General features: G+C 41.9%; 1 protein-coding gene across 2 annotated transcripts in view; it reads right to left on the reverse strand.

Annotated features, from left to right (window-relative positions):
• The window catches only part of adarb1b (adenosine deaminase RNA specific B1b), a 184,881-nt gene that overhangs the window by 95,952 nt on the left and 64,407 nt on the right, over window positions 1–24,522 (reverse strand). For both annotated transcript variants that reach the window (XM_083776941.1, XM_083776940.1), the window contains exon 3: window positions 9,148–9,211. The gene's annotated coding sequence lies outside the window, so the exon portion shown is untranslated. The remainder of the gene's footprint in view (window positions 1–9,147; window positions 9,212–24,522) is intronic.

The raw sequence follows: 24,522 nt of genomic DNA on the forward strand, positions 1-24,522 counted from the left end.
CTTTACTAAGCACATTGTTCCAATTGGTCTTCATCAGTATCGAGATGTGATCCAGTTTGATCAATTTTGAGTGAACTGTCTCCCTGTGGTCTTAGACACACACTCATGGCGTTTGAAGGTATGTTGTACAGTGTTATAGTCTAGCTTAGCATTTCTATGTCTATGGGACCAATAAGCATGTCCCCTCAAATGTAACTATTACCAAATAAATTAGTTTATACAGTATATCACAGCGCAACAGTGGATCAATATCAGCATGCCTATTTCAGAAAGAAGTACTTCCAAACTATGATGCGTAATTGCTAGGATATTTTATGTACTTAGAGTACATAGAGAAAATGTTAACGCTAGGTGAATGAGTAGTCTGTTATTCATCATTAGAGTAATCAAACTCTTCAAAAATGTATTAACTAATTCTATGCCAAGAATGTTGTGTGTTTTCAGTGTGCGCTAGATGGCGAGCATCGCCGTTCGACTCACTTTGGAACCAGGAAAGCATGTGGTCGTAAAAACACAGCTCCCATCCCATTAACAAGATGATGAGATTGTTGCAGCAAAACAGTAAATTTCGATAAAATAGTGCAGGCATACCAATTGTGCAGAAACAATGCAGAAACCTAGGCCCAGACATGTTCATGGCTGCTCAAGGCTGTGTTTACATAACTGTGCCCAGTGGGGCAACTCATAGTGGTGTAATGATGACATCACCACACAGAGACAAATTAATTTGCTTCCAAATAAATCACAGTGAACCAGCAGACAACAGAAGCGGAGAGAAAACGAAGAAAGAAAGCAAAATGAATGAGTGGAACTCATAGGATGCATAGTGATAGCACAATGAGTTTACCCTGGCTTGAGGCATTTAGAATGATGCAAGGACATGATAACATCACAAACGCATGCACATGCCTCTATAAAAATTGGAGAGAGACACACAGAGAGAGAGAGAGACACACACACAGAGAGAGAGAGAGAGAGCCAGAGAGAGAGAGAGAGCCAGAGAGAGAGAGAGAGCCAGAGAGAGAGAGAGAGAGAGAGAGAGAGAGAGAGAGAGAGAGCCAGAGAGAGAGAGAGAGAGAGAGAGAGAGAGAGAGAGAGACAGAAAACATTAATGGGATAGGGCTGCAACTATCGATTATCTTCTTTACTATTACTTTTTTTTTAAGAGATAAACGTTATTTTACTGGTGTTTTTCAATAGAAACAAATTATTTTGAGGCATAAAGGTGACAGCATGCAGTGCAATAGGAATAATTAACCCAAATGTGACCAAGTCATGTCATGTCTTCTATGGTGCCAGCCTGAAGAAATGTAATACCACGATCCCCAAAGTGCGCATTCCGTATGTGACATCAGCTGACTGGTAAAGAGAATAGTACGGACATGTTGATCGGGTACGTCTCAAACACTCCTTAAACACACCCATGACTAATTCAAGGCCGTTTTGCGCAATCCACGGGGTGTCGAAAGCACTTCTTAACATGCCCAAAATTGCAATATGACATACCACACGCCCCCAGCTCAGAAAACTGTAATATGATTAGTAATATTATTTGAACTGCTTAATGGAGCCCCTTGTGTCATGCTCCATATATGGTCGTTTCCATATATGAAGATCACAGCACTGACCTCATCAAACACTGGATAGCCATACATGGAGAAGACTGGATCATCACCTAGATCTGCATATATGGAGCCGGTCAGCAACTCTACATCTGACCTCAAACCCTTTAGATCTCCATATATGGAGATGACCTGTTCTGACATTCAATATGTTGATCCTACCCCACCCGTTCTTCCTATTCAATGTCTCCCTTTTGACTGATACCTGTCCATTCAAACTCTAGACAGGCCCGCTCCAAAGTTATTAGCGCAGCCACGCCCGGCAGCTGGCGAAAACTAGATCTCTCAACAGACCTGAAAATTAAGACCGGCCCTACCGGGGCCCTAACTGGGCTGGCCCGAGGCCCTGAAATCACACCCGTGTGAAGTGACGGGTGCTCTTATAATCGTACATCATCATATCATTCCAGCCAATCAGAATTTGTGTCCTCACCTTCGTCATCAATGTTTGTGTTTAATTACAACACTCAAAATAGTCTATTCATTGTCATGGCATTTAATGTTTGTTTTACGACAAAATGTGGGTTACATACACTAAAACCTGAACATATGAGGGCGACCTCAAAAATAAAACAAATTAAACAAGGCCCATATATGGGCATTCCCAGACCGAAGCACGACTTGTACTTTGTAGTTGCAGCTGTGGTAAGCAGCTGGTTAAAAAGCAGACGTACTCTTGACATGAACAGACAATGAGGTCATGGCCTGTTGTCACCGTGACTGTTGTTTTGTCTTTGTTTTTGCTTTTTTCATTAGTCACCAGTGCCTTTTAAGGCGAGTTGCTAACTCTGGCTATAGTGCCCATTTGCAAGGAGGAGTGCTTTGATTAGCTTTAGCCATTATTAGCACTAATGAGCCTTCGGAGGTCTAGCCTCAGGGGCAGAGAGAGAGAGAGAGAGAGAGAGAGAGAAGCTCACCTGGTAGCTGCTACTCTGCTCTCCTCACTTTCAACCTCGCTCCGTCGCCCCTGCAGACACACAGTGCTGCCTCTACCCTACCCCCCTACAAGTTGGAGGCATACATGCTGTACACATACACCAGCTTGAGCTCAGGGGAGAGAGACGGAGACAGGGGCAGTATAGTGGGAGAGAAGGTGCAGTCATCCACGGTGAGCGAAGCAACGATGCAAAGATCTCTTTCTTCCGTTACTGAATGGAAGATGGAGTTTGGGTCGGTGGGGGTGAGTTGCATAGTCTTTAGGGAGCAATTGCCTTTTCAACACTGCGCCAATGTTCTGGACAAAGACACCCAAGAAGAGGGCCTGCCGCAGGGGTTTCCTTTGCGTTACGACGACGGTAGTCAAATGTACTTCAATCGCCCAGTGGGTGGACTTCAGGGTTATCCCAGTGTTATTCTTTGTGTTTCTACCATGTTATGTTCTGACACAGGGGTTCCCAAAGTTAGGGTTGGGGTCGCAAAATTATTGGGTCATAAATAAATAAAAATTAAATTAGAATTAGTGAAATACAAGGTAAAAATACATTTAACCATAATTGCTTTAGTGGAGGTGCTGGGTCCAGCAGATGAGTGTGCGGGTTCGCTTCTCTTTTTTCTGAAACCTTGTTACAAATCCCCTAAATAGCCCTAGGCGTAATACATATTAAGTGCAGACAAATGAGCACCACAAGTGCACGCTTATCTGCATAAAATTACCTCCGGGGTTAGGTTAAGGTCGTGAGTCAATGGCAGCATTATTTTGGGGGCGAAAGGTTTGGGAACACATTTTCCAGCATACCGCGTGGCCAATTTCCAACACATTTCACCTAAAAATCGATGTCTGTAGCCTTTGGATAGTGTACTTTAAATTGTTCACATTTTGTATTATTGTCATATTGTCGCTCACGCTCAGTAGCAAACCACTCTGTCGTCACGCAAATTAAATCTCTTCATCAAAGATAGCCAAACCTTTGACTATTTTTGCAGAATGGGACGCTACACAATGGTTCAAATGAATCCATGTACGGTCATTCATAACCCCCCCGCCCCCATACACACACTATTAGGTCATGGAGGCAATAAACATCACTGGGTCATTACTCTAATCGATACTCATCTGTTAGATCACTGAAATAATTAAAAGGATACAGCACCTGGTAGAATCATTACTCTTTGCACACACACACACACACACACACACACACACACACACACACACACACACACACACACACACACACACACACACACACACACACACACACACACACACACACACACACACACACACACACACACACACACACACACACACACACACACACACAAATGAGAACCATTTCCAAAGGTCCCAGCTGGCGGGTCTGGCACACGTAACTAGCATGCTGTGTGCACAGGTGTGATGCCAATATGCCATGTTTGGATAACAAAATCCATTATATTAAGAATTTATATAAATGGGAGAAATGTGTGAATGCGTGAGTGTGCGTGTGGGTGTGTGTGTGTGTGTGTGTGTGTGCAAGTAAATTTCTGCCTGTCCTTCAGTGACCTAATGGAGATTGGTATTGACGTGATAGTGATAGAGTCACGTCTATGTTTCTTTGTCCAAATTTGAACATATGTTCTTAACCACTCGAACCCTAGCATACTTATTCTGGACATATCGTAATAGATACTCAAAAGCATCAATACTGCAATGTAGATGTACTCTGTTACAAGTACAAGTCCCATATTCAAAATGTATTTGAGTAAAAGTACAAAAGTATCTGCATGCAATGTACTTAAGACAATATGGATCGTTCTGGAGAAAATGGACAACCAACAGATGTCAAGAGACGCAGCCAAAAAACAGCCAACAACCACAGGGTAAAACATAATCAAAGGAGCCCACCAACATTTGCCTGCCAGAACCAATAAGTAAAACACTATCACACACTTAGTTATCTCGGTGACAGCTGATTCAAAACAGCTTGAGACATTTAACACAAACAGTAAACCGAAACCGCAGGTTCTTTTGAAGACACATGTGACCCTTTCCGATTTATACTTCATTATACGACTGTGTCACACGTCGAAATTAATATAATATAATATAATATAATATAATATAATATAATATAATATAATATAATATAATATAATATAATATAATATAATATAATATAATATAATAGCTGATCTACAAGGACAGCCAGCAACGGTTCCAGAAAATTGTTACTAGGGGGACTGTGGGGAGGCTTGCTATTTAGAGCAGGGGCTAATGAATTTTGGGTTACATAGAAGTCAGTCAATTTGTGACAATATATGAGGTCCCCACCCCAGACTCCCCAATGTACAAAAAAAGCAACCTATCGGCGAGGCTCTTTGTTTAATGCCTAGGCCCTAGCAGATCTAACAAGCTCACAATGCATGTCATGAAGTGAGGGTTTGAAGTGGTCATTCAAGTCATTGCTGTTGAACACAAAAGGAGTCAGAGCTCATTACCCTGGGACCACACCATAGACCCCGCCTACTTCACTCAAGCTTCCGGAAGCTTCAGTCTGGTAATCAGGCTAAGAGCTCACAGCTGCAAATGTCCAGTTTGACCTGGGAGTGATTAGCCTGCCACCTTTCTCTTAATTGAAGAGGTGTGCACTGTGCAGTCCAGAACTTTAGAATGTGTTCTGGAGAAGTAGAACTTGCATTCCAACAGACATTTAGCATTCCAGTCAGGACAGAGACATTGGACGTCTTTGGGGAAGCCAAATAATAAGTGATTAGGATCATTTGGAATGCTCGTTTGCTCTGCTGATCCCTGTGACGAAAGTCAGCAGTTATTTTTTGGTGGGGTGCATTCACAGCAATTTATGCAAATTCAGTTTCACCCGAGCTAAGTGCATAATGGAAAGATAATTGGCTGGCTAGTGGAGCTGGGATTTATTTTGGCTGGGAAATAAAGTGAGAGAATGACATGGAGAGGGCTGCTTTCAAACAGAGACATGGGGGCTAGACATATGACATTAGGCATATGGGGACAAAACAGTCAAGATGACAAATGACTTACAGTAGTGTGGAAATGTATTGGCTTATCAATTTAATATTTCTGCTTCAATTCTCCAATACTAAATTTTTCTGAAAATGAGTCATATACATTTTTCAGGAAATGAAGAAAACCGTATATTTTGAAAACAAACCAATACTGTCTCATCAAAGTTGGTGTTGTGACTTTATATATTGTCAATTACTTGCATGAGAGGGGGAGAGGTGATGCTGATGGTGAGGTGAGAGTTAGTTGCTTTAGCAGACAGATTGAGGGTACAATGGAGTTAAGGTTTTGTCTGAGGCACTTTTTACTACTTTTCATTGGTTCAATATTGTTTTAACCAACACACAGACGTAAAGGGTGTTCAATAGCACTGATGTATGCAACATAATATTTATTTATGCAGATACTTGCAGCACAGATTCAATGTTTAGTATATATAAAATAAAATAAAAACAACACCACCCACCTCACAGACTCACAGTGAGTATTCACATTAGTATTCAACCTGTCATCTCAGACTCACACCTTTACAGCCAGAGCAGATGGACATAATGAAGCTAGTGGGTGGGTGTGTGCATGCCTGCGTATGGAAGAGGACACACTGAGGTGGGTTCAGGAGGGACAGCAGTGCTTGTGGTTGTAGGTGAGCATCAACAATCTGCCATGGTGCTTTGCTATGGGTTCAGACCAAACACCTTAGGTCTTTGTTAGACATGACACAGTCCAAGACAGATGAGACGAAAGTTTAGTTCAGAATGATCTTACTAGGGCTAGGGCTAATATGGACAAAATCAAATATCATTATATTCTTTACCTTGATATTGATATTGTTATTGTGACAATATTATGGCGCTTTCACAAAATATTTACACAATGAGATTTTTTTATACATTTCCATAAAGACTAGATCAGTAATGCCTGTACAATAACTAGAGGGTAAAGACAAATAAGCGAATGCCTAGAATAGTCAGGTAAATTCCAAAAATTACATCACTTTACTGTAATGCAGCCTTTAAAGCAGATCAAACATATCCAAAAACGCTGACAATATCATCTAGTCTCATATATCAAATCAATATATTGAAATATATAATTCCCAGGCCTAACCAAAATTATTCTTCAATATTGGAAACCGTAACCAGAAGGATGGGCCACCAGGGTTGTCTGTGATTTGCATTAGTGTGACAGATGCCTGGCAGAAACAGATTGGACAGTGTGGTCATCTGCCAGGCAATAAGCCTGGTGGCGTCTAGCCCAAGGGTGACTAGCAAATGCTCTGCATTAGTTAGCCTAGACTGGTGCAGAACTGTCTTGTGAGGGGATAATTAAAGTTTATTTTCTCGCCCTCTCAGGCTATGAGAAACAAAATGGCATAATTTTACTAAGACTATAGTTCTGCCATCTACCATAGGCTACAGCATCAGTTAGCGAAGCTGAGGTACATGCCAAGGGGTACGGCTTCTGAACTGGTGCACGATTACTACAAGCTCCAAATCTCAGGAGGTCACGCTCCGAATCCAAGAGGCCACAAAGCACCCTCCTCGAAACTATACCTGCTTTAGATCTGCTATTTTCAATACCTCTTCATTATTGATTTATTTATTTTATTAATGGAATTTCTTAGATTTCTTGGTTTGTTTAAAAAATATATATATATTTTTTTTTATGTAAAAAGAAATATATTTTTTAAATGTATGAAAAGGAAATGGGATTTTACTCGACTCGTGAACCATAAAAATTGGTACGTGACCCACACATGGGTCCCAACCCACTGTTTGGGAAACTGTGCTATAGTTTGATACGGCAAGCCCTAGAGGGGGTCTGTGAGGCCTTAACCACTTATGTACAAGTCGTTGTGTAGCCTAGCATAGATCAGCGCTACGTCGTCCTTGACTGCCCTTCCATTCTGCTTGGGTTCTCTGCAGTCATTGATGCACACTGACTGGAAGAGATCTGCCATGTGGTGGTAGGGGGTTGCTACGCTTGATGGAAGAAAAAACAAAACACCTGGAGCGTACCCAAATCGTGCATGCACGATATGCAAATGCAGGATTTTGATATACTAAGCATCTCATCTCTGTTTTGGGGATTCTGCAATTTGATCCCATTCACACAGCCCCCCCCACTCCATCGCTCTGAGCAGTCTCCCGACTATTTTGTCTCCACTGCAGACTGTGTATTTATTTATTCAAGCAGATGACAAGTTGGAGCTTCAAAATGTGTCTTCAGCTAAGGTCATTTTGCTTATGCTCTTTTTCAAGCACTGTGTGTGTGTGTGTGTGTGTGTGTGTGTGTGTGTGTGTGTGTGTGTGTGTGTGTGTGTGTGTGTGTGTGTGTGTGTGTGTGTGGTATTTGAAACTAACTAGTAAAGCTACTGTGGTCTATTTCTGTTCAATGGGTGGCTAGTCCATACAAAGCAATTGAGGGGGAAAGAAGAAGAGCCCAGATTTCCCTTGTGCCGTTCCAGGGATTCGAACCGACTACCCTGACGGGCGGCTTTGTCACAGTCACACACACACTAGCCTGGAACTAACCTATGCTTTTTATGGCATAGGCAGCTCCCGGCAGGATCCGCCGGGAGAAACTATGCGCAGATGCGCGACATGAGACTAATTACTTAGAGCGACAGAGAGAGAGAGAGGAGCGTGTGTGTGTACATGTTTGCGTGTGTATGTCAATTTTACAAAGGTGCAGACGATCAGAAATCAGCAGAGAGTGAGCAATGTTTGCGCTACTCTATGCCGAATTGAAGTAGACTCAGACCCAGACTTTTTTTCCTCCCTGGAAATAAAAAACGTCTGGGTTTCCGAGGCTACACACACACACACACGAGAGTCCTGTCACAACAGTATGCTAAACTGGCTCGATGGCAGTGGACATTCAGACCCCATAGAGAGCAACATGACAAAGAGTCAAAGCACCACCAATCTAACCTCCAGTCAAGGCAAAGAGAAAAGGGCAAAATAAAGTACTGTGTCAGTGGTTTTACCTATCAACTGGTCAGGACAAACTGAAAGCCAACAATAAGAATCACAGTAGTCAAATTGGTTAGCTGAGTGGTTAGAGTGCAAGAGGGACAATGCCCGTCGCAAGTTGATGATGTCATTATTTTGTCCGTGTGTGGTCCAGCTCTATGGAATGCATGGAATGTGCTAATAAAAATGTATTTAAAATATTGTTTTGATGCTCATATGAACCTTAGGGAGTATTAAGTTGTTTTTTATTAAGACATGCTAATAACATTCCTTAGGGCTGGACCACACATTGACAAATGACATCATCAACTGTACTTGTTTCACATTTTCAAAAATAGTCGATCTATAAGCTCACATATTTGTGATCTACTTAATTTTCTGTATAAAAGAAAAATGCATTAAATTGTTCACTAATGGCATGCCCAAAATAGGGACACCGGGTTGAAAGTGGTTAAAATGTATAAAGCTAAAGAAATATTCATAACGTTTTGCATAGTAATGTGTGGTTTTCATGAAATCCCAAGGCACACCTGGTCTTGTCTCATGGCACACTGGTCTATAGTACGTCTAAGATTAAATGTGTGCTTACCTTGTAAGAAGTACCAAGGAAATGAAGGTATTCTTCGTTTGTGTCACTGATGCTCCCAGCGCTGCTGTAGAGAGAGAAAGAGATAGTGAGTAAGCGAGACTCTCCGAGTCGTAGCTCCCTTTATGAGTTTAACAATCATTTATGACAACCACTGTTGCCACTAAGCTGTTCTAAATGAAGGTTTTACGATTTCACATTCTGACTCGGCGTCAACTGGCGTGATCCATGAAGTGAGAAGGTGACAATTAGAGCCTGCAACGAAACAATTAGAGCCTGAAACTGCTGCCCCTCCCGGTAAGGTAATACCTGTTGTACCCGTGTCAAATAATGGCTGATACAGGCCAGGGGTTCTCAACGTTTTTGGCTGGGGACCCCTGGAAATGCTTTGGCCATGCCCATGTACTCTTCATTTCAATTTGCCAGCCATTCAAAACCCCAAAACCTTTTTTTTTTAAAATATAATTTGGGGATCCCCCAAAATAATGTGGCAACCCCCCGAGGGGTCGCACCCCACGGGTTGAGAACCCCTGATATAGGCTACTGCTTCAGTCTGGCCGATATATTGGGTATATATTACTTGTGGAAAGATTGTCATCAATTGCAACTTTTGCTTGTTATCGCTCCTATCAATTCAGCATAGAAATGTGAAGTGAAGTTTGGGGTCTGAGAGGCTAAATCTCATCAAATGGTGGTCCGTGACTCAAGTGCCGAATACCTAATGCCTTGATATGAAAAAGGTTGAAAACCACTGGCTTACAGCATAATTTTGTACACTATGACAGATAATGACGCCCACCAACATTGTAAACTATAGTGACTCATATATATATAATGAGTACAGCGTGACACCAGCACTGCCAGGGTTTAAGGGTTCAATCCCATGTGTAGCTCAATAGATCAAAACACAGCAAGTGTGGGTATGAATAGGACTTTGCATAACGCCCCATTGTAAATGTATGCATACCATTTTAATATTCATTATTGTACATCATTTATCGGCCACTAATTCTGTTCTGATCCTTTTGCTTTGCACACAGTCCAAACTTTACAGGCAGAAACTCAGAAGGCTATTTTAGTAAAATTACATTAGCCGCCCAGAGGTGAATGTGTGAAGACCTGATTGCCAGAGAGAATATCACATTATGTTGCACATACATACGCATGCCCCAGGCATATGCGGATTGCACACATACCAACACATGCAGACAAGCACCCCACCTCCCCACCTCTCCATATTCACAGCCCTAATTATAGCTCGCCCATTAATCAGCCACAGCTGTAATTATACCACTTTCAATGTGTAATCTGATTGTGGTGTGGGGAGATCGCACCACAGAAACTCTGTGCTGCTAGCCCATATAAGCATGACGGGGGGTTGGGGGGGAACATTGGTTTTGTCTTTGATGTTTTGATAAGAAATAGAAGACTAACCCTGGAATCCCACTTTTGGGCAAGTCATCATAATAAGCGAAATACGAAAACGATTTTGACAACAATTTTGAATGTTGTTCAGAAAATAGCTGTTCATAACATGTCATACTGTGACGCGTTGTAGTTCCAGACCCACAGGAACGCGGCCAGGGTGCCGGCCCGTGTCCGGCAAGCCGGCCCGCATCCGAAACAGATGAGAAACGACAGTTACCCTGTAGGGGTCCCCGGGGGTCTCCGGAACATCCAGACACCCAAGAACAGGGGCTAGCCGGCGAGCCGCCCCGCGTCCGAAATGGTTGAGAAAAGAGTCTGACAGAGTTACCGTGTGGGGGTCCCCAGGTGGGCCCTCTACTGTACTGTACTGTACTGTACTGTACTGTACTGTACTGTACTGTACTGTACTGTACTCCAGGTGGTTCCCAAATAAATTAAACCAAATGGACCCTTACCGGTCCATTTGGTTTAATTTTACACTCTCAATTATTGTTAAACATCTGCATTAGTAATTTTACAAGAAGTCTACACAATCAGAGAATGTAGAAGAATTGTTATTTTGATCAGCGTTTGCCTGTTATCGCTCCTATGGTACCAACATCAATACAGCATGGAATTGAAATGAAACAGGAGTTAATGGTGGTACTGTGGACTATTTCTGTTCAATGGGTGGCTCCATACAAAGCAATTGAGGGGGAAAGAAGAAGAGCCCATTCACAACAGAGACCACTTTAATGTGAATACTGTAAATGTAGCCTGTAGCTGGGCCTGTTTGGATGGATTTGTGTGGTACAGTATATGCATTTGCATGTATATACCATGAAATCTGCATTACTCGCCTATGTGAGTTGCCTAAACACTGCAGTACACTCAGCGCTTAAGGACAGCGAGCTATTATTAAAGGCTTGGTTTATTTTGTGTGTGTGTGTGTGTGTGTGTGTGTGTGTGTGTGTGTGTGTGTGTGTGTGTGTGCATGCGTGCGTGGTTCAAGTCAGGTGAAATGGAGGTTCACCCTGTGCATCCCAATGCCATTGTACCTGGCATCTGTGAATACGAAACCACACAAATATCCCGTTGGCATATTTATTGCCAGGCCGATATTGGACAAGACTAACAATGTGTCGCTCTCATTCCATTGCATGCTCTGTCCACTCTACATGACCAAGTTGATGTGCATTTATTAGATGCTTATTTTGCATGCATTGATGCATATCAATGCTGTCGGACTCGGGATGGTTAGAAATGAATAGATGGAGAAAATAACCCGTCTTGTAATGCAGTGGGGTCCTTGAGGGAGTTCCAGGGGGTCCCCAGCTAAATGATAGTTAGGAAACAAATGGACCCTTATGGGTCTGTAACTCGGAACCGATTTGGTTCCATTTGTACACTCTCAAGAGTTAAATTAACTTTGATTTTACAATATACATGGGGGTCCCAGAGATAGAAATGCCATTAAATAGGGGATAATTCAGGTTAAAACGGTTGCCCTTTAAATGAAAATGGTTGGCATATATTTTCAAATGGGGATCCGCAGGCTAATGAGTATCATGTTTGGGAACACCGTTCTCGTACATAGTTGGTGAGCCAAAATCAAATCAAATTACATTTATTTATACATTTTCATTGTACCAAAGTGCTGTACAGAATATTTAATAGAAAACATTTCACAAAATACAGAAAATAAAAGCACAATTATAAGCCGACTATGGTTATCATAAAAATAGAAATGATAATAATGGTTTAAACTAAAGAACAAAAAGAACAACAACAAAATCATGGGCAATGAAATTGTGGAGTAAAACAGGGTTTTAAGCCTGGATTAAAAAACTTCAATAGAAGGGGAGGTTCTAATGGAGTAGGGGATGGTGTCCCACAGCCATAGGGGCTGACAGAAAAGGCACGGTCCCCTCTAAGCCTCAATTTGGTTGTCGGGACATCCAGAAGTTTCAATACACTATAGGACAGTTGGCGGTTAAGTGCACCTAGTAGCTGGTGATTTATCTCCAGTCAACAAGCTGGCATTGTCAAGGGCAACGGTGAGCTGGGGGCATGAATGATACATATTGTATACCAGCCTCAACACACCAGTTCATGTACTGTAGATGCTGGTGTGAGCCTGTATTGGTGAGGGCCTTGTCATGTTGTGTTGATCTGAGCCAAGATGACTGCACATGACCCCCCCCCCCCACACACACACACACACACACACATCTAGGGGCCTGCTTCTGACACACAGAGTTGCCTTGTGGCATCCTGGCCTCAGCTGTACTCGAGAGCAATGACATGTTCAAACAGCTCTGACTGCCACCTGATACGTCATTAAAAGACTTTTTCTCCGCTCGTTTGTGTATAGGCAAAACGCACATAGACGTGCCAGCACATGCACCGATAATAATATTAATGGAAACAAAGTTTACGCTCATGACAAAACCTTGTGTCACAATTCATCCAATAAACGCACTCATCTTCAGCCCAAGTGACTGTCTGAGACAAAGGCTAACTAAACAAATGGCTGTGCACTGTTAGTTAAATCACTGCCGCAGACAATCCCAGAGTTCCATCTGCAGTGTATGCGGTATGAAACAGATGCCACAGACTAGTGACGGTGTGCAGACCCCGCTCTGGCTGTGTTAGAATCTACACCGAAAAGTGATAGCGGGCCTCTGGCTCCGCTCCGTCTCAATGACTACATTGTTTTTGCAACTGGCTGGCGTTTGCCTGACCGGCCCGGGTTCCAAAACATACACGCACGCGCGCTTTGATACTGGATCCATGCGACGTCTCTTGTCTGGCACACGTCACAAAAGATGGATGGAAACTGGCGTGCACGTCGCTATCTGTGTTGTGTTTCTGCTTTCTGAAGGAGGTACAGTAACGGACTGAGAGAGACAGAGAGAGAGACAGAGACAGACAGACATACCTTGTATGTCTATTTCATATTTTTTATAAAACAATCATACTTCATTATATGATCGCGTTGCATAAAAGTAGCAAAAACAGCTGATCTACAAGCTCACAACATATCGCAATGCGACACATTGTGAGCTTGTAGGCCTGGTATTTTTGAGAAATGTTTAGTGTTCACCAAACAAGCCTTAAATTGGTCTGTGGGATTGATAAATATCTAACCAATGAAAGGTATTAGCAGCTTTTGTGCTAAAGACGTCTACACGTCCTTAAATAAAACCGCGGGGTGCTAAGGACGTGCATAGGCGTCTTTAGGTCCTTTTTAAAGGTCGTTGTTTACGGGCCGAAAAAACTTGCCATTATATCTGAATCTATGTCGCTGTCCATGGTTTTGATCAGAACAGCAGTGTTCTGTCCTAATTTCTGACTTATCCAAGCATCTCGTTTAGAATATTAACGCTTCTAAAGAGAGATCAGACGAGGTAGCGCGAGGTAGTAATGGAACATTATACCTCCCGGTTTTGGGGGGAAATGGAAGGCGGGGCTTTTCAGAGTAAAATCTGCCCATCTGTTTGGCACTCTAGCGCCTTAATTTTGACAAACTCTGGCAGCATCATAAGTGTTTAGAGCTTGTGAGTAAATAATAACTACATTTAATCCATTGGCAGTACACACTCTTTGTAACAAACTAACAGTTTAGGACATGCAAGGTTTTTCCGCCCGACAGCAACAACATGAATAAATTCGAAACATGTCCTATTGTGGTGCAGTGTTGCGAATCACTTGTGCCTCAGGATCATGAAAAACACATGGTGGATGCTGCTGGATGGCGCGTAGTTTGGTAATAAGCCAATACAATAACACAGTTGCATCATAACACGATACACATGCCGTTATGTACTATAAAAGATTTGGATACGATAATTGAGTGAGCATACATGCACTGCATAAGCAGTATAGCCCACAGTAAACACAACTATACAGTTTATTTCCAGACAGCATTGCTGTTTGAAACAAAGCACTAAAAAAACCAAGGATATTGCTTCCTTTGAAAGAACTCCCTCCGTCTCTCTTATGTCTGCTGTGTTTGCATTACAGTGGGGCTAACGGTTCTCGAGTTATGTGCATTACAGCCGTACACACACACAGACAGACAGACAGAGACATGGTGTATTTATAGATACTGTAGATTGTATGCTTACACTCGTCGTGTAATCAATCCACTCTACACATACTGTACTGTCAGCTGAAGTAATTGGCAAATTGCCTTTGCAAAAATATAAATTTCTTTCAATTGACACATGTCCTACTGATGGGTCGTACAGAGAAAGTGTACAGTAGTTAAACATGTCTATTTGACCTCTTTGTACCTGCTGGCATTTTGGCATGATATATTAGGCCGTGTGGTGAGGTCCCTTTTCGTTCAGGTCCGTTCCCACGGAAGGGGGACTACACAATTTTTTCTCCATAAAAGAGATTTATAGGTAGACAGTCTAAATAAAAAAGTTCTACTTGTCCCGCCCTGCAGTTATTTTATAATCCGCGAATTAAAACGGGACTATTTCTTACAAGGCGTAATCATATGTGCAAGGGGAGTGGTGTTGTTTTGGTCACGTGGACCAATCGCGTAGCAGCTTTATTCCCTTCCCATAATAATATTAGAGCAATGGCGGCCACCAGTTCAACCAGCCAAGAGGGGAAAAATAAACCAAAACAGCGGGGAAAAGTGCGTAAAAGGGAATCAAAGGACTAACGAGGACGCTGTGTTTCACGCCACGTGTTACTGTCGCTTTATTTGTAAAAGACTATTGTGTTTGGCCGAGAAACGCTGCACATAGACGGTGCAGGGGGAAGAAGGAGAACGCTGCCTCGGACAGTCACGTCTGAAACCCCCCGAAAGAAACGTCGTTCTCGGACAGGTTTGCCCGTCCCTTCTGCTGGCCATGTCCTTCCAGCCATCTGCATCATTTGTGGACAAATATATTACTGTTTTGGAAAACGGAAGAAGCTTTCACAAGCAGAAACAGTGTCTGTCAGGTAAGCGACCACCCTCTCTCTCTCTCTCTCTCTCTCTCTCTCTCTCTCTCACACACACACACACACACACACACACACACACACACGTTAACATTGGACTGTGAAATATTGATTATGACGATAACTGTGCTACCGGTATTTACATACAGACCTATCATTTTCCCATTAGATCAGAGGTCTTTGATGTGCTGTGTTTGAGGCCAAGGCTTTGTGGGATCACTCTGTTGAATATCATGTCTTTTTGGGTAAGGAAGTTTGCAGATAGAAAGGCGGTGGTCTTGTGATGTAGTGCATTTATATATTATTATATTATATTATACTTATCATTGATAAAAGTGTTTATCTACAGAACAGAGACTGAAACACTGCTGATTGAATTACTACATTATTAGGAATGCATGGAGGTCAAGGGGGCAGGTCACTGTTATTTTTATATTACATAACCATATAATGGATAGAAGATACAAAAACAAATTTCACCTACATTTTGAATTGTAAATGTGTGATACTATATATATACTCTGTATTTTGGCTGTCTTTAGATACAATGTTGACAGCAGACACCTTTGCACATGTTAAGTATTTTTTTTGTCTGTGTGTGTGTGTATGTGTGTGTGTTTTCAGAAATTAACAACCCTTTGCTGCCAGCTACAACATATTCTGCGAACGAGTCATCCTGAAAATGAACCAACTAAGGAAGAAGTTCATAGACATTGTTAAGAAGAATGAGGATATTGATGCTTCAGACTACAGGTAACTGTGTCCTTGACAGTTCAGTAAACAAAAAAGAACCTCTTTCATACTGAAAAGTTTCAATTTTATTGATTTATTCGCTCACAAGAAAGGCTATGACACTATGTTTAAATTAATTTGTTTCTCATTGTGAAAAAATCCCTTTATTTATACATTTGTGCCCGTCTTTTTCTATATTTTCATTTTGCAGGCAGGATAAACTGAAAAGGCGGTTGGCCCGTGATTTCCCCCAGCTGCAACACGCAACATCTCTGAACTAGTTTTTGTTGAAACATTATCAGCAGATACACTGTTAGACAGGCTATCCATCAGACACGACCACAACTGAGTCAACCGAGGTAAGCCAACTGAAAGTGACAATGAACACACATCTGGACAAACTACAGAGCACACAAGGACACTGTATAGTGCAGGACTGATATTGAACTTGTAAATGAAACTCCCGGTATGAAATGCCCTTGGCCTCCCACAGCAGAGGATTTGAATGTTTCTGAAGCAAAATCTGTTGTGCCAGTTGAACTATTCAATGTAATTTCCTGGATTATAGGTGCAACAGAGGAACCAACACTAGACTGTTATGTTGATATTCCTGAAGATGTAAACCTAAAAGTGTTATCTGTTTGTCAATACATTGTGCATCTAAAGGTCGGAAGCAGACGCCTAAGTCACTGTGTCTTGGTCTAACTGTTCGCCATTTAACAGGTTCATCCAATGTTCTGTCACTACTGAATAGATTAGGACACTGTGCTTCATGGAACACAGTTGTCAGTCTAGACACTAGCCTAGCTCAACTACAACTTCTAGAGGGCAGAGACAAAATTCCTAAGGGGTTCTCAAAGAAGGCACCTACCATACTGGTGTGGGATAACATTGGTTTTGGGGAGGAGACACTGTCAGGTTGTGGAACTACTCACCATACAAATGGCATTATGCTACAAAGTTCTGTTGTTGAAACAATGTCTAGACCAGACAGACAGCCACTGCCGAAGTCAGTTTACACATTGAAAGCACCTCCTACCTTCAACACAATCCACAGTCTAAAGGACAGGGACACAGAACTTGTTTCAGGATGCAAGGTACAAATCATTCTGTACGGCATCATCAGCTTTGCCAGAACTGTCCATTCCCCCAACAAGTGATGCTCTCCACCAACATTGCAAAAGGGCAAACTACCAAGCAGCAGTGATGAGACGTTCTCTGACTAGTAGGATGTGTGCTCCTTCACCCATTGGCAGTGGAGGGGGCATGGAGGATGGGGAGTTAAAAGTAACATGGCTGACTAGAAATCCTGCCCCTGATAGTGTGTTGCAGGTAGTCCACTGTAATTGTAAAAAAGCAAATGTGAGACTGAAAGATGTTCATGTATGTCTGCAAAACTGTCTTGCACTGATTTATGTCACTGCCAGGACTGTGAAAATGTGTCAAAGGAAACAGAAGAAAGAGGTACATGGGATGATGACATTTGTATGCTATTTTGTAGTTTGGGGGGGGGGGGGGGGGGGGGGGGGGTTGGATGTACAAATGACAGATGCTGTGACACTTTGCGGAACTTGTAAATAAATAAATGTTTCATACCATATGTTGTAATAATTCTGACCTCTAGTACTTTAATTTTTAGTCTTGTCCATTTCTTTGCATTATTCCAATTTAGGGGGCGTGGTAACATTTTGATAGATTTTCTGCCATGTTGGTCCAAGGTGCCCTGATTTTCTTTTCTACCTTTCATTACACATTAGGTTGAGACATTTTCTATGTATGAAACATAAGCTCTTGGCACAATTTACTGTGTAGGTTTCATTGTACTGTGTGGCAAACACTTAAGTTGAAGCATATTCTTTAACAAATATGCTACATTTCATGATATAAATTCACATATGAGTAAACTAAAGGCACCAATACTTATGTCAGATGTTATGTATATGCATTTGACATTTTAGAAAAAAAAATTGTTGCCAAAAACACATTTTACAAGCAAAAACAGCAGCACACGATTTTCGTTTTTTGGTTATAAACTGTTTATACATTTATGGCTATAAAAAAAAAACAGCAGGTTTTTATGAGTAGAACTTTTTACCCAAAGTCTAGAAGGGTATTATCTATGAAAAAATGCATTGAATGCGTAGTTCGCTTGACATGGGAACGAAACTCATTTTCTAAGCACTTTTTCATGGGTCCCAACACGGCCTATATACACACATCAGTGAATAAGCTCTTTTATGCATACATAAAACAAAAGTAGTGAGTACATTCTGAAAACCATTATTGTGCTTCTACTAAATTAGGCCTATTTAACCGAGTCGCGAACCCCTGTATAGGTGACAATGTTCTGGTGTCCGTTAGGCACATGGCCTACACGGGAACGATGCAAGTTGAGAACAATGCCGGTTGGGAATCAATGCCCCACCCGGTAATACAATCCACATTGTAAAGGTGGTTGCACACTGGTGCGTTTTGCGGATCCGATAGTATTAGACTATCAGTAGCTGTCAGCCTGTCCCCAACACCCCACTAAACAGCTGCGGAAAATGAAAACAAATCGACCCCGGACTGAAAAAACGTTATACGGACGAAATATTTGGTGGCAGTGTGCAAACGTGATCGACATAAAGTGAGATTATTTTTTTTACGCAATCCGAATTTCTCTCCGATATTCGGCTGGAAACACCTTAACTGTTGTAAGAGTATCTGTTGTACACATCTTTCTGTCTGTGTCCTTTATGTGTATAAGGATTTCCATGTCAGCCATTCCCAAATGTGACATCAGTACTCAGTAGTGACATCGTACTGATGACAGAGTGCTGAGATGCGACGTGTTGTGATCTTGTAGGTGATTTTCACTGTGCAACACCCTCACACAACAAACATGCTGCATAAAATAGGGCTTATGAGTTAAGACATCTTCCAGACAGGGCAAGGACTGTTCCTGTGCTCCTGGGTCCTGAAGTGAGGAACACAAACATGTGGCCAGTCTGGACTGACCACGGAGCACATACAGAAAAGGTGGTGGGAAGCTCTATTGGCTACTACTGAAGCATTACTTCCATTCCTTTTATTAAAGCTAGTCATTTTCATGGTCAAGGGGTTCAGAACTCAGTGATGATATTAGCCGATAAGATCGCATTAGCCTATAAGAGGTGGAATTTGGATCTAGAGTTGAAACCCACAGGATAGCTAAGCTGGGGAAATAAAATTGCTCTTACAATAATATTGTACAAAATGTGGTTGCAAGTCTGGCTGAAAACTATTATGATGATCTGCTCACTTATATAATCCACGTTAGCCATGATCAGACAAGAGAGGTGCAATGCTCGATTAAAGTGAAAAAAATATAGGTTGGACCCTGACATTTCATTTTAATGTAAAGGTCAGTTTTAACCTTTTGTTCATGAATCATTTCCTAATGGAAAGGTGTGTGTGTCTCTCTCTCTCCCCTAGGAGAGCAGTGACTAGTTTCACTGTACCTCCGACATAAAGCGCTCATTCTCCCTGCGTCACACACAACACGGCTCTCTCTGCTGCGTCATGAAGCCACTCTGTGCCCCCCCCCCCCCCCCCCACCAATAACCCTCCCCCTGCGTTCTAAATCCCCAGAGTGCGGGCTTAAGAATGCCCCCGCCGTTGCTTCTCATTTCATTGGCTTGCCTGCTTACGAGCGCAAAAACCTCTCTCGCTTCTGTCGGCGATGAAATATGGCTGGCCTAGATTCTGCTGGTGGTGTAAAGATGAATTCATCTGAGGCAGTCACCTTCGCAGCGAGGGGAAGAAGAGGGGGGAGGGGGACTCATTTTAATAAGACGCGTTATTGCGACGAGCGATGGCTCATCTTCTGTCAGTCTTGGGAGGCCCGGTTTGCCCCTATACGGTATGCCACACGTGTCAGTGTGCACTGTGTTATTATGATACCTATATTCATACCTGTGCCACGCATGTCGGTGTACACAGCATTATGTTACCTATTCATACTGTACATGTACCTCTCTCCAGCAACACACTCAGTACAGTGCTGCACATAATATATACTGTACCTGTGCATTGTTTTCTTTTAAGTTTTTGGACTGTTTCTGCTTTATTCAGAGAGAACAGTGTAGAGAGACAGGAAACAAAGGGCAGCGAGAGGACACACACACACACACACACACACACACACACACACACACACAATACAAGACGCTGGGAGTCGGTTTCCAACCCGGGTCCTCACGACTCACTAAGAAGCATGTCAGTGGATTGCTTCTTGTGATGGTTGAGCCGCCAGGTACAGGAAGCACAAGTACAGTACCACTGAAGATACAGTACGTTTCTCTTTGCCTACTGCGCATGAGCCACCACCTTCACCTACGTTCAACGTGGGGAAATTAGCTTACCCAATAGCCAGACCACTGAGCGATATTTTGTGATAATTTGGAGCCAGTTGGAGAGCTAGTGTGCTGGCAGACCCCTGACCCCTGGCTTGGCCATTTCAATTATAATCGTAAGATAAGGTAAGATGGTCGAAAAGCTATATTTTAATATATCAATGAATCAAAGTGAAAAAAAGTACTTGCATTTTGTTTATATCGACTAAAAAAATTGCTATTAAAAGTGCTATTTTCAAAACTGTCTACTTTCCAATATAACATGGTGAAATATGTGACTCTACTGGCTCGCAGACTGATACTGTTGAATTGGAAACAAGCACAGGTTCCTACTCACACTTCACTTATGAGAGATGTTATGCACTACTTACAATTGGAAAAGATTAAGTTTGAATTGAGAGGGAGTGAAGATAGATTCTACCAGACATGGCAACCCTTCATTGAATATTTCAATAGGTGCACGCTAACCCCTCCTACACAATAGATAGCACAATAGAAAATTGAAAAAAAGAAGAAAAAAAAGGAACTGAGTGTTTTTTCTTTATTTTATTTTTTCTCATTTAAAAAAAGAATGTCTGTAATTCACTTAATTTACAACAACATGTTGGGAAAGTTTGAGAGCAAGAGTGTCTGTCCTGTTGTCTGTTTTGTTTGTCTGTTCACACTTTGTTTAACTGTTTTTTGTTTTTTCATGTTTATCACATTCATATGTCTTTTTTATTATGTATTGTATGTGGAACATTTACATTGCCTGTTATTTCTTTCATTTTATTTAACAGAACTACTCATTGTCGATAATATTCTGATGTTGTCATACAAAAAATGCCTAATAAAAACAGTATTTAAAAGAAAGGTGCTATTTTCTTTGTTTTTGAAAGTTTTGCAAATTAAAAGATTATTATTTATTTTGTGCAGTGACAATTATCACCCTCCCCGTTTAATCAACTGTTGCATGTGGTTTCTGTTCAGAACTAGATAGCAGGTCTCACGAGGTGGGCATTATGACAATTAATGAGTGGAACTGCAGGGTTCTTTCACATTCATCCAGTTTCCACCTTGGAGCTGCCCTCTAGAATCACACATGAATCCATTAATACCTGGAACACATAATGTGTCACCTTTTAACCATTATTTAAAACTTTGACTAGTATAGTATAGTTTGGGAATCACAGACATAGAGACAGTTTTTTCAGAACATGGTTAGGGTTTGGAATTGGAATATATATATATATATATTTATAAAATATATATTTTTAATCAGGCCAGTAAGGGATACATTTATAGTATAGGTTTTATTTGTATTTATTTATATTTCCAGAATAGAAGAAATAGCAGATCTACAAGCTCACATCTTGTAGAACAGCTATTTTTGCAATAGAGCACCGAAGTCTGACGTAATTTACCCATCCTACCTGGGTCGTGATTTTTTTCCCCCCATTATGAATTCCCAATTCCCAACTATGGACTATGGTGAATGTTTGTGTCTTTATGAATTGTGATATTTACTTGCCGGCCATACAGGCAAACAAGGCAATTGCCTAGAACAGGGGTGGGCAATTATATTTCCCAAGGGGCCGAATTAGAAACAGAAAATATTTTGGAGGGCCGGGGCAAAAGGCTGAACTTAATTATGCATAATATCAATTGTATTTCTATATAAAAAGCAGTAAATTTATACCATTTATGATGATGTACAATAAGAGCGCCCCTCATTTCACATGGGTGTGATTTTTTTACTTTGTACTTGCAGGCTTGAGACGTTTCCTTTCCCAGTTGAAAACTATGTTTTTATTTAAGTTACAAGTCATGTAAATACTAGCATTTTATTTTAACAATGAGAACATTAGAGGTAGCTGTTTTAATAGTTGTTCTTCCATACGGAGGACCCTGGAGGTGCCTCTTTCACAACCTACATGGCACGCTGCACTATCAACGTGAGATGAGTGTTGAGTCACTACCAACCATTAAACAACGACGTTCTGAAAACACAATAACAAGCCAACCAGTGATGATATTGTTGAGACTTGGCAGCCTGGCAGGCAATCCAGGCATTGATGTGTGCACGTTCTGCCAGATTTACTTTGTGGTACAACTGTGTTGACTCATGTGCCGAAAACAGACGATCCACAAGCTCATGGCGCATCGCCCAACCGTTCTGAACTTCAGAAGCATGCCACATTTGGGGCACAACACCGCCGTATGATGCAGCATATCTTAAGTTAACTTTATTGACGAGGCAGGTTAGAGCGGGTTAAATAAAGCATAATAGGATTTAACTTGTCCTCCTGCGAGGAAGTTTGGTAATCATGCGCCTGCCCTACCGTGTTGTGGAGCTGCATGCTTAGCTGGGCTTCATGGCTATTTGCATTCACCGACGCTGTGTCACGAATAAATCCAAAAAGCAGACATTTTCGCATATGAGGGGGGTGAAGGAGGGAAGACAGGTTCTCAATCACACGCAATTCACGTGCACAGTTGACGTGCAGATTGCGTGCAGTGTGAGAATACATGGGCTTCAAAATAAAAGCAATACGGTTTTAGTCCACCCATATGATAATAAAAGTATGTTTTATTTTCTAATTATCAAGTAATCTTTCGCGGGCCGGTCAGAGTTAGCCGGTGGGCCGTACAATGCCCAGGTCTGGCCTAGAAGATCAAGAGCAACCCAATGTACCCTTTCAAACTCGTCCCGAACACCCTGGATCATAGCGCTCGCACCACGTGCCCTGCTTTTTTGGCATCCATGTAACCAAAAATAAGTTAACAAACAAGCGTTGCGGTCTATCAGCAACTGTCCTATTTTCTCAGGGATTTGCATTGGTTTGAGTAATTTCATTTTGGAAACTGAATGCAATATAGTGATATTAGCACGAAGCAATCTGAACCAGCCGATTAGAGTGGTTATGCAGAGGCATGTGGTGCGTGTGGTGCATTATTTGTGTATCAAACTGTCATGCCTTGCAGGCCAACAATTTGAGTGTGGTCTACTCAAGGAGTGTTCAAAGTGGAACTGGTACAGTTATGTTGTATTTCCATTGTGTATGGGCAGATATTGGATTGTGTACAGCTTTTGTGTGTTGTTCCCTAGTGGCTGTGAGGTTGCAAACTTAAAGGCAGTGGCTCAATTGTGATTTCACCTACAGTAGAGCAGAATAAATGGCTTGGACCGGCATTATTCAATTGCCCTTTCATTCACACCAAGTACTCGGGTGGCAATAGTGAAGTGTTGAGGTGTCACTGGTTGAGGTGGCACTGTCAAGCAACGTCCTGTTAAGAGGCCTCCGAGTTTGGGATCACCAATTCAGAAATGGGTGGCCCAGAATAACAACACACTACTCTGTCACACTGTGTTTCCTGGCATGGCAGGTACTCTAGCAGATAACCTGCATACACTGCACTAAACGCTCATTACGGTAACGGAGGCGAAGGGAGGAGGGGAAGACAAGAACGCCATGGGTTGTGCCCCACCCACCACCCCGTTGTGCCCCACCCACCACCCCCCCCCCCCCCCCCCCCCAAAAAAAAGAAAAAATAATAGTGTGACCGGTGCCACACACACACACACACACTCACACACACAAACACACAAACACACACACGATTAAGATACTTAAAATTCAGTGTTGCTAATGTAGCCTCTGTTCTTTGTATGTGTGTAAAAGAGGTTTCTTACACGGTGTAACTCTGCAGGCATACAAATGTGTTTACATGCGTGCGCGTGTGTTTGCACACACACTTGATGGAAGGCCATTCAAAATTACATAATGCTACTTTTTTTTGTAAAGGTCAGGTTATTATTCCGCTAATGTTGTATTTCATTACAGAAATGAGCTAACCTAAAAATCACTTCATAGCTACAGTCAGCTCTCATCACAAACGAAATTCACACTTCAGGTGT

The sequence above is a fragment of the Protomyctophum parallelum genome (assembly GCF_964188405.1).
Source record: "Protomyctophum parallelum genome assembly, chromosome: 11".
NCBI classification, from domain to species: Eukaryota; Metazoa; Chordata; class Actinopteri; order Myctophiformes; family Myctophidae; genus Protomyctophum; species Protomyctophum parallelum.